At 37.7% G+C, this 12,768-nt stretch overlaps 1 non-coding gene across 1 annotated transcript; it reads right to left on the bottom strand.

Annotated features, from left to right (window-relative positions):
* Positions 1–11,970: 11,970 nt before the first annotated feature.
* Positions 11,971–12,077, bottom strand: LOC150038007 (small nucleolar RNA R71). The gene has a single exon (XR_016528065.1). It is a non-coding gene; the product is annotated as a small nucleolar RNA R71 (small nucleolar RNA).
* Positions 12,078–12,768: the final 691 nt, after the last annotated feature.

Here is a 12,768-nt window from a genome sequence, read left to right as displayed (position 1 = left end):
GCTCATTATAACTCTTGATTTCATCAACTCTGCGTTCAAACTCCGTCGTATAAGAAATATTCTTAATCAAAACACCATCCAACTCATTTGTTTTCACCACCGCAAGAGAATCAAAGTAACTATCGCATATTTACTCAGTAGTCCCTGTAATCGACCTTGGACTTACCAGGAAACCTAGTGAGGCTTATACTTGGGTCTTATGAGGAAAACTTGCATGTTCACCGCATAACACATCACCGTAAACTCACACCATAATCGCATCACAATAATGACGCATCAAGTTTTTGACCATCATGATAATAATCAGGCAATAATGACCAAATATCTTGCATGTATGGCATCTAATAATATGAACAAATAGAATAATTAGACATTGTTGCTCTTTAAAATCTTGTTGTGCTGAACTTGTTGTGATTATGTGATCTGGTGTACACTTAAGCTCAATAGACAATGCACTAAACTACATATGCGCTAATGTATGCAAGTATAGGCCTCTATCACAGGTTTTCTTGTGACTTGATGTATAACAAGGTCAAAAGTTTCTCAGAATCATCCAAAGTCAAACATGGGGAACTTGTAACTAAAAGATTTGCACGATAATATGTTCGACGGCAAAAACTAACAATGTATGATAAAGGGAGAAATCATGTGATAAAGACTACGTTATGGCTATCTAAACAAATTAAGAGTAGATAGAAACTAGATTTGAGAATACTGCGATAATTAGTAGCTTTTGACGTATGTGGAAATGAATGGAGAAGAAAAGGTTTGGGGGAAGCCAATATCAAGCCCCTAAGTTGACATCAAGAGTAATCCAGGATCACATCATCTGTTCATTGTACACCTCTCGGTGGCCAGCTATATTTGTCATATTTCTTTGATGCATGAATGATGTTGCATTAGTCATAAGGTTATTTCTATCTCTAGAACCACTTTTTACTTTGCTTAGTGAGTTTCACAACTACTTTCCCTCTCCGATAATTGATTGTAGCTATTGAAGGAACTCTTAACGAAGAGCATCCATGAGTGCGTTCGGATCTTTCCGATTTCATTGTGACCGAAATACAACACATACATTCTAACAGACAGTTATACAAATTCACAGTAATTAAAGGCATGCTTCGAACAATAAAAATACAAAGGAAAGAATTCTCATACCAGTTGAAGACCCTCTTCAAGCTTTAAACTCAAAAGCAGTGGATGAAACTCGACTCGCACTGTATCGCCCAACAAACTAGTCGGCTGCAGCAGCACGATTGTCTACACGAATGGCAGTAACACGAACAGTCACGAACAAGTGAACAGCAGCAGAGACGACACCACAAAATGGAGCCCTTGGTATTCTCGGAGTGAGAATTCAAAGTGTGGTCTTTAGTGAATTTGGTAGAGGTTGGAGAAAAAAAAAATTGTGTAGATGATAAGCGAGTGGGAGAGAAAGATCTATCGTATAGCTGTGTGCTTATCGTTTATAAGAAGCTACAAGATCGTGTAGGTTTTACTAAGCGATCGTTTAATAAATGGTAGACAATCGTTTAGAAAACGTGGCACACTATGCGATCATTTAGGAAAGCTAAGTGATCGTTTAGGGACGAGCATACGATCGTTTAGATGCTGGTGTGTGATCGTTTAGACGATGAGCAACTATCATATAGGCTCTCAAGCTATGCGATCATTACATTTTCACACTGATTGTATTTTTTTTCGAACTTTTGCAAAATGAATTTTTTTTTTCATTTTATTCTTCGGTTACAATAACCGACTTGGGATTTTCCCAATTATCATATAATTAACCAATTTAATAATTAATGAATATAATCATATTATATTCTTATCCTGTAGTTTGATATCACATATCTACTATAGTAATTTCTCCTCCACATGATATAAATTTAGTCAATTATATCATATATAATCAACTAGCTTAATTATATCATATATAATCGAACTCCCTCTTATAAATTTGAACATTTCAAATTGACCTAAACACTGATTCTCAACTTTATCCAAGCTACCCAGGGGACCTAATGGACCTGTGGCTTGAAGCTCCAACAGTCTGTGAATAGTTGACTAAACTCTTTAGTTACATCTCACTCCTTACATACCACTGATTCCTCTAATGAACAATACAACATAGTCTAACTATGTGTGAACACCTCTTGGGCCAAGAGAAAGTGTGTGGTACCACATCGTTCAAGCCCTAGATCAGCCCTTAAGGAAGCTATCTATCTACTTACCCCTGCTTCGGGGAAGGAGTGAATTCCGTCTTGTGTAGCTGAGTTCCCAGCTCCCAAATCAAATGAATTCCCAAAATGGTAGGTTTGAATCGGCGACCTTGCCACTCGCACCCATACAAATCAAAGGACCGCCCTCAATGGCAGGAGTTCCCAACTCACTCAGGATTGAGGTCATGTTACCTATGGTCATCCCAGTGAAGTGAAGTCTCTGTCATGAACGATGTTATATAACGAGACGTTAACACTTCGTGTTTAGGTCTTATACAAACTCTTTGTATAGGATGCCCCCGCTCGCATGTCCCCTACACGAATGATCAAGATCAGACCATGTGTGACAAGTCACAACACTTGTGACCATTCCACAAAGCGGGCCGCATCCGTAGTGTTACCAGGATAAGGTTTCCCTCCTATATCCATATACTACATACCATTTTGATTATCACTCAATACATGATCCACTTTTATGTCACCATATACATGCTTAAGTTACATACAAATAACCACAGATTTTATGTTTATTGGTTTGTGGTAAAGCAAATAAAACATGCAACTGAGAAAAAAACAAGATGCGAAGTAAATATCATATATTATACAACACAAGCGTTCGTACAAACTTCTTACAAACTACAGGACATGAGACTTTAGGGCATCAACCCCAACAGCTACTTGACTCAATGAGTGATCGTAGGAAAGCATTTTCATAACCTTACACTAGGCAAACAAGATTAACTATTTGAACTCTCAACTTAGCTCATGATATCGAGCTTCCCCTTTACCCTGTAGAGAATTAGTTACTCATAACAATAAAGGAGAAGATGGTAAAAAGAGAGAAGACAATGCATGTAGTCATGATGCGTAGATATATATATATATATATAGCTAGAAGTATCAATTACAAATGAAATGATTTCTTAGTTCAAAATGTAATACAATTGAAAAAAATGAGAAAAAAAATGAATGAAAAGTTGTTTTAAGCAGTTTTTTGCTTCAAACAGGTGATTGTTAAGGCTACTGGTGTTTGATGGCAGAATGAAGTGGAGCGACTCTCTCAAGTTCTACTCTGGCGAGATCCCAGTCGTCAATCAGTGGGAATGGTGGAGATGAAGGATTTTACGAAAATAATCTAATCTTTGTTCTTCATTTGTGATCGAAGAAGTTTGTCTTAAGTGGAGAAGTCAGGCAAAATTCGGATCCTTTGTTTTGTTTGTCAAGGCTCTATATATAGAGCCATCTGCTGATTGCTTTGGTAATCTGGCTCTTGGATAGTCACCATCACTGATAAGGTAGGTGAGAATGTCAACGCTGCCATCATGGCCAATTTTTTGAAGCTAAGGTAGAATATCCACCGGGTCAGTGTCAGAGATCCCAAGGCATGCGATCAACTTTTATTCATCGGGATCAGCGCATGTGATCAACTCCTGAAATAACTTCAAAATATAGACTTTGGTGCATGTTAACTCACGATAACTAGTCAGCAGGGATTTCAAATGTATTTAACACAAATATCATTTTAAGCATGAATTCCTAGTAAAATTTACACATATTCTGCTTTTCTAACCTCATTATTCTAAGTAAAAGACTACAATAACTTGTATTTCTACAAGTTATCAGACACTCAAAGTATGTAATATTCATTTGTATATTCATTTTTTACCTGATTGTGCATCAGTTGGTCAAATATTTGTCAGTATACTAGCAATAAATTTGTTGACTGTTCAGAGCCAACTAATACACCATTCCATCTAAAATTTTAAAAAAACACAATCAATTTATTTTATTACATAAAATGATAATGGAACAAAAACATAAATAAAATAATATCTGGCACTGAGTAGACGATGATCTAAGGCTTGTTACTGGACTTGTGGTGCTACAATGTTAAATCTTTCATAAGCCTATACTTGTAGCAGTATTAGTAGCTCAACTATTTCCAAAGCTTGTGTTTTAGTAGTCCGACATAGTTCTCTATAAAGTCATGCATGACAGGTACCATTCCACGAGTACGTGCCAACATGCTCGAAATCAGCTAGTAGTGGAGGAACCATAAGATGTACTAGAGTGTTTGGCTTGCCAGCCGAACAAAAACCTTCAATAAGTGCAAAATGTATACTCGTGCATAACTCTATACACTAATATTGTTATTGGAATTGGTGTCCTAATTCTCTTAGTAGTCTCATAGTTTGTAAACATTTTGTGAACATATTGTTATTAATAAAATAAGTGTTATTTTATAAGCATTTACTCAATCCATTAAACTAAGATCCCTGGTTATTTTATGCAACAGTTGATTAGAGTTTGTTAAAGTGTTTAATGAATGATGATAAAAAGTTGTTCAACTTTCCAAAGTAAGAGGTACTTTTGGGCAAACCTAAACAATTACTTAGTTAAAATAATTAGCCGTATTTTTTCTAAGTAAACTAAACCCTAGGTTTTTAAAATACTCAGTGGGAGGAAAAGATATATATGATATGTCAATTCCACTCATGTTTCTCCCTGAATGTTCATGCCGTGAGTTTTATGCTTGGTGTTGTGGTGCCCTGGGAGCATCCCCCTTCGGATGGTGTTTGCATGGGCCAATATCAAGTTGAACGGAGAGAGTATTTATAGTAAGTGGGTGAAGGATGTGTGTCAACATGTCCTGTGGTCTTCTTCATTGGTTTGCACCATGAGATCTTTTTGCACGACCTCGTGGCGCCCTGGGAGCGTCCCCCTTCGGATGGTTGTGCGGTTGGTTGGTCAATATCAAGTAAAACTCTAGAAATGGATAGGATCGCTTTAGTTTTTGCCCCAATCGGATTTTTTTTCCTTCGGATTGGCTGCTTGGGGTAGAACTCTAGTATCTAAAATGAAGGTCACAATTACGAGAAATTGTTAAGCTAGTTAATGATTTCTTGACCAAATCAATGATGGTTAGTTGTTATAGGAACAAGAGTTGTTCTGGTGTAATGATTGGTTGAGAGTGTCTCAATTTAGAGGAGGGATAAATTGACTACCCTTTGGTGACTTTTGTCCTAAACCACTGAAGCGTCATTGCAAAACTAGATGTCACATAGGGTTCATTTAGATTTTGCTAAACCAGATTGGATTTGTTTTCAAGAGTATTTTCTAAAATCTAACGTAGATCAATATGTTTGTTTTTTCAGCAACATGTCATTGTATGATTTTTTGTTAGTTGTCTTTTCTAATTTGACCGATTACATACACTGGAATGAGTCTATTAAAACATATTTCATGGAAAAACGACCTTGAGTTTGTTATAGTTGAGGAGTTGTTGAGGTTGATACCCTAAATCTCGTAGGGTCTTATAGTTTGTAAACACCTGTATGAACAAATGCTTGTGATGTAATAAAATGAGATATTTTCTTCACTATTGTCTATGAAATATGGGATATTTTAATTGCATTTACCACAAATCAATAAACTAAGATCCTTGGTTATCGTTGTGACTTAAGCATGTATATGGAGACATACAAGTGAATCATGCCTTAAGTGATAACCTAAATGGTCTGTAGTATATGAATAAAGGAGAGAAACCTTATCCTGGTGATACTATGGATACGACCCACTTTGTAGATGTTACAAGTGGTTTAGAGTGCTACAGATGGTCTGATCCTAATCATTCATGTGCAAACATGCAAGTAGAGGTATCCTATACAAAGGAGTATAAAGACTGGACCATGAAATGTTTAGTCTCGTTATATAACGCCGTTCATGAAAGATACTTTCATTTCACTAGGATGACCATAGGTAACATGGCCTTAATCTTGAGTGCGTTGGGAACACCTGCCTTTGAGGGCAGCCTTTGATTTACAGGGGTGCGAGTGGCCAGATTGTCAACTCAAACCTACCACTTTGACGATTCGTCTGATTAGGGAGCTGGGAACTCAGCTACACAAGATGGAATTCACTTCTTCCATGAAGTAGGTGTAAGTAGATAGACTGCTCCCTTAAGGGCTGATTCCGGGACTTGAACGATGTGGCGCCACACACTTTCTCATGGCCCAACAAGTGTTCACTCATAAAAGGACTATGATGTATTGTTCATTAGAGGAATCAGTGGTACTTAAGGAGTTAGATGTAACTATAGGGGCAAAACGGTAAATTGGCCCAGCTGTACTTACGAGCAATCTGTGAAGGGTTATCGTACTGTTGATTGGTTATATCCAATGGACACAGAAATATATCTATATTGAGAAGAGTGCAGCTGTCGGTCTCTATTAGAGTGCCTAGCTTGTAGCGGATCGTGGATATCGTGATTATAGAGTTCAATTATTTATGCACGTACCGTTGGAACTTCAAGCTACAGGTCCATACGGTCCCCTTGGTAGCTCAATGGATTCAAGTTGAGAATCAGTTTTTGGGTTAGTTTGAAGTGTTCAAATTAACAAGAGGGAATTTGTTTATATATGATATAATTAAAATTGGTTCCATTATATGTGATATAATTGATTTGATGTATTAGATATATTAAATTGAGAAATTGGTATAAATATGATTTATATTAAATAAAGGAGAAAAGAACTATGGTTTAAATATTACATATGATGTGATATTAAAACTATAGGTTATAAATATAATATGATAAGTTGGTTATTATATTTATTTATAATAAAAAAAAATTATAAGATAATTGTTTAGTTGGTTATTTGGTTTCTCCATTAATCGTGCGTGAAGTGGAAGGTTATGTTCAATTTTTATAACTAAAGAATAAAATGAAAAGAGTTTTCATTTTTCAAGACGATCGCTTCATTAATTGCTTCAATAATAGTTTGCTCACGAGAGACTATGCGATAGCCCTCACAAGAGACTAAACAATCTAGTGAGAATCTAAACGATCTAGCGAGAGACTAAACGATCGTGTAAATGATTGAGCGAGAGACTAAATGATCGAACAAGATTTGTTAAACAATCGGCTAGATGATTCTCACGAGAGTAAGAGATTACTAAACGATCAAGTACTCTCAGTCTATGCGATAGACAAAACCTTTCTCCCACTTACTTGATCGTGTAGTTCAATCGTTTTCTTCCTCCTTCCCTCTACCAAATTCACATAGAGCCCACACCTCCTGGATTCTCACTCAGAGAATACCAAGGTTTCCGAGTGGAAGGGTTGCTGTTCGTGGTTCAGACAGTTCGTGATTTCTAGGCGATTGGCTAAATGATTGTTCACAAGATCGAGATATTGTCAGACAATTGCTCATGAGAGAAAGAGATTGCTGTCCAATTGTTCATGAGAGCGAGAGATTTCTAGAAGAAGAGTTCTTCAAAGGTATGTCTCTGAATTCCTGTTGTATTGGATTAAGAAAGCATGTTGTAATTTTGTTGAAGATGCATAACTGTTCTATATGTTTGTGAATGCATTTATTCTTTCACAATGGGCTTGGAAAAATCTTGCTTCTGCTCACTGCTTCTCTTGAATAAGAGTTCCTTCAATTGGTATCAGAGCCAGGTTCTGATATTCCAAATCCATTCTTGTATTGAATTGCATTTACATTCTTGGTGGGTGTTAAGCATGTCTACATTATGTTTAAATATTAAATGTATTTGTGGATGTGGATTAATGGAATTTCTAGGATGATTGCCTCTGGTTATTGCTTTCTTTTACATTTCAAAGTTAATTGTAAGGGACTCTATGTTTCTGGGTTGCTCGAGTCTGTAATTCAAAGAGTTTGAGTCTGTTCGAGTCGCTCGTGATGAAGTTTCAAGGAATGGAGATGCATTTTACTTCGAGGAAGAAGAAGACCAAGAGTTGGTCAGATTGTGTAAACGATAGGGGTAAATGATCGTTGAGTATGGGATACTCGTTGCATGGTACGCGTGCGCACTAAGCGATTGTGTAGGCCAGCATGCTTCATCGCATAGTCACTAGCTACACGATCGCTCGGTAAGTGTTACTTAGCGCTTGCTCTTCGATCGTCTAGACGATCATGTTTCATAGCATAATAGTCGTCTACATGATTGTTTAGGCTTGCATTTAAACTTGGTGTGCAGCATGATCGAGTGGCCTTCATGCTTGATCGCATAGTCAAAGGTACTTGATCGTTGCTACACGATTGTGGTTACTCGACCAATTTTACTAGACGATCAGAAAGCTTGGCTTCGCTGGGCGGTTCAAGACTTGGTTCACTTGTTGAACCAGTTTACTTGATGGTTTAATGTAATAGATAGATTTAATTCCAATTTTTGAGGCTAATCATTCCAGTCCATTAATTTTGGTGAATGTACATGAGATGTATGTTTATATTATATGTCATATAGTATGCCATATAGTTTTAAATCCCACCATAGGTTATGCATTTTTCATGCATCATCTCTATATTGTAAGAGTTATGATATAGTAGTTTGCATGATTAAATTACATAAGAGCATGCTCATGCATCATATAATATAAGAGTTATATTTATGCATGCATTAAGCATATTCATGCATCATCTTTATATTATAAATGTTATAGTATAAGGGGGTGTATGGAAGCATGTTATGCTTAGTTCATTACTTTTTATATAAGAGTTATATATAGTAATTAATGGACGTTGCATGAAGCATGACATATAGGTTAAATTTATAAGAGTTATAAATACCTAGTGTACTTAGCAATGTGGATAATTTTGGTTGTTTCCTTTTATAAGTGTTATAATGGAAATTAGAACTAAAATCAATAAGAAAGACACGCATGCAAACTTAGGCTTGAATCATGTTTTAAAATAGTATTAAAATTTGATGGAGATAAACCTAAGATCACGGTTCTAATGAGATTAGAAACCTAAGTTAATCTTTTAATTAGTTTAATAGGATTAAATTGACTAATAAAAGATTAAGTATGTACCAAATCTATCTATAAGGGACCTTTTGTCTAATGTGGGTTCTGTCTAGGCTAGGGTACTTAAGCTGACAGATACGGAACATCCCTACCTGGGAACCTACCTGAAAAGGTGAATTAGATAGATTTGATGCATGCATGTACATTTGATGATAGTTCGTTAATGTGTTTAATGGGACTTGATTTGAACTTGTTTAATTATCAAAAGAAAGAGTTGATTTTTAGTAAATTAAACTCACACTTAGATAAAATCAGTAGCCGGATTGTCTATGTTAATGAATCTCTAGGTAGAATATTTAGTGGGAGGTACTTGGGATATATGACTTCACTTAAACTTCTTCATGTTTCTCCCTAATGTTCACACCGTGAGATCTATCCTCGGCCTCGAGGCACCCTGGGAGTGTCCCCCTGAAGGATGGTTTTGGGTAGGTCAATACCAAGGTGAATGGAGAGAATGTTCATAATAAGTGGGAGATGGACGAGTGACAACATATCCCACGGTCTCTCTCACTAGGTTGGATAACATTTTTTGCATTGCCTTGAGGCACCTTGAGAGTGTCCTGATAATGGGAAAAAATGCACGTTATTACAGCATAAAGATATAAAACAATGAAGGATTGTGACGGTAAAAATATATAAAATTTTGTCCAAAAGCATTAAGTTTAGAACATTGCGATCGCGTGCGTCCATCGCATTAAAGTAGCTAACTTATGTATTTTGTGCAGAAAATGCGTTGACGCAAGGAGAAATTGCGATCCAAGGAAACTAGCGTCCGAATGCATAAAAGATTGCGACCCCAAGGCTATATGATCATATGTTTTCGCAAAGATCTGCTCAAGAAGGTGGCCGCATAGAGCTGGCGCATCAAGGTGAAAGTTTAATAAATCATGATGGGACAGAAAGGTGATGACGGTCGAATCCGAATTTAGTTGACAAGCCGTTAACGACACACCGTAGCAAGTACACTCAACTTTTTCAGTGATAATTATTCGACGCATCATATAGAGAATTAATGACATCCCATCAGTGCAATCAATCGAGAGAAAAAGCTCTTCACCCTGAAGCTCTATAAATACCGAAGGCCACCTTCGTTAAAGGAGTTCAGAGAGTTCAGAAAAATCAATCTGATTTATTTCGTACCTTAGTCTGTAATTTTATATACTTAGAATCCGAAGGCGAGTGAAGGGAGAATACGCCGAGAAATCATCCTGGTTAACTCGGAAGAGTGCCAGGAAGCATCGAAACAGAGAGAGGGCCGACTCTTGCGGAAACAAGAACATCTTTTGAGCAGAGTAGAGAGACTCAGTGTAAAAGCCTTAGGAAGCAAGAAATTGCTACTAGGCTCTCTATCCTTATTTTCCATTGTCATTTTGTATTCTGAACTTATTTATAAAATGGAATTTTCATCTCTATATCTGTTCACTCTCTTTACAGTACGCATGAGTAACTAAACGGTCGAATGGGTTGAGAAGCACTTAGCTAGCATAACCTGAGATCTTCATTCTATGCAATCATCTTGTATTATGTATGCGTTATTTGTCCATTAGAGATGATTGGGAGGGTGGTTTAAGGATAGAATCTAGGCTTAGAAAAGTCATATTAGAATCTAGGCTCAGGAGAGTCAGATTAGAACCGCATAATGAAGAGATAGAAACTTAGGAATAGGTTCTGTTTGCTATTAATGCATCACCTGCACCTTAGAGATAGGATATGATTGTATGCGGTCACCTTGTACCTGTGTACATCATTCATCATTGCATAGGCAAGAAATAGAGACTTAGGAATAAGTCCTATAGACATCATCGCATACATCACATGCATCTTAAAACTAGGAGTTATCTCATTTGCATTGGAAAATGAATTGCTGTCGCATGAGTGTAGCATGATCACATAGCATGAACACAATCTCAGGAAGCGCTAGCTAAAGGCCTTCTCAACCGGTTCCTCTGCATACTCATTGTACTTTCGTTGTTATTGACTCTTTTCTCAATTCCACCGCATAGACTTTATACATTAAACAAACATACCAACCAACGCTTTGTTTTATTTGTCACCGTAAAGTAATCGAAAATTACTGTAGCGTACTGTTTCCATAGTCCCTGTATTCGACCCGGGGCTTACTAGACAACTTAGTAGGATTTATACTTGGATATTGCTAAGAAAACTTACATGCACAATACATATTCCACCATTGCATTCTACACCATTATTTCATTGCATTAACCACGCATCAAGTTTTTGGTGCCGTTGCCGGGGACTACGGCAATCCATTGTGCTAACGGTAACTTTTTGATTTTCTTTACAGACTCTCCATCTCCGTGCACTGCTTCTCCTTAGGTAAAGGAAGAAGCGGGCGTCGTATAAGCGAAGGACAAAATCCTGAGCCCGATTAGACATAGAGATTGAGAGAAATTTTCGAAGAAGAGAAGAAACAGCCGCCAACAACAACAACAAGAGAAAGATCCAAACATGGCGGAGCAACCAAAAGATAGAGCACCAAATGCAAATAATATCATGGCGAACCCCATCCTATTGGTGAACGACTGCAATAGGCCCATCTGGGACTATGCATCGCCCAACCTCTATGATATCTCACTAGGAATCATGAGGCCAGCTCTTGATGGATCAAGGTTCGAAATGAAATCGGTGATGCTGTAGATGATTCAAACTGCCAGACAGTTTGGCGGTAGGCGTGGCGAGGATCTGCACGCCCACCTCCGGAGTTTCATTGAGATCTGTAAAACTTTTGTGTTCCCAAATATCTCCGCTGAGGAGGTTCGATTAACATTGTTTCCATTTTCATTGTGTGACCAGGCACGAAAATGGGATTATTCTCTCAAACCAGGGGAGATTACATCATGGGAACAAGTAGTTGAGAAGTTCATGAAGAAGTACTTCCCCCCGACGGAGAATGCTAGAAGGAGGAAATTGATCACTAATTTTGAACAGGATATTGATGAATCACTCAGTGACGCCTGGGCGAGGTTTAAGAGGCTGGTAAGAGATTGCCCACATAATGGCTTACCTGATTGTTTACAGATGGAAATTTTCTACCATGGATTGAACCCTGCATCGCAGACGGCTGCCAATGCGGCAGCAGCTGGAGGTCTGCTTGATAAAACTAACGATGAGGCCAAGAATATACTTGATCGCATTTCTAAAAATCGTGAAGTCTGGAGAGAAAGCGATCAAAGATTGAGGATCAAAGACAGTGATGCAAATAACGGGGCCATCGCATCCCTACAGAACCAAATGACTGCGATGATGAATTTGATACAAGGAATCGCAATCAGTAGCCCAGGAACATATAGTGGGAAAGTCAACGCAATCAACCAGACGATCGCAAGTTGTGCTACTTATGGAGAAGGCCATCCAATGGAGGAATGCCCGAGGAACCCACAATTAGTCTATTTTGTGAAGAATAATCCGTTTTCCAATACGTACAACCCTGGGTGGAGAAACCACCCTAACTTCGCGTGGAAAAATCAACAGCAAAATTTTCAACCAATGGCACAGAAACAAGAGCCACGACATGAACAAAGAGTTAAACGCAAAGCCCAGCCAGTAGTTCACAAGTGCCGAAATCTTCATCTTTGGAGAGTTTACTGAAGTAATATATTGAAAAGAATGAAATAGTGCTTCAGAATCAAATGATGTCCATCCGCAATCTTGAAATTCAGATGGGGCAGATTGCGGGCGAACTCAAGAATAGAC

Source organism: Benincasa hispida, chromosome 2, assembly GCF_027475165.1.
Source record: "Benincasa hispida cultivar pf3 chromosome 2, pf3_genome.v1.1, whole genome shotgun sequence".
Classification (NCBI taxonomy): Eukaryota; Viridiplantae; Streptophyta; class Magnoliopsida; order Cucurbitales; family Cucurbitaceae; genus Benincasa; species Benincasa hispida.
Note: the sequence above shows the minus strand (reverse complement) of the source record. Positions and strands in the feature narration are given on the sequence as shown.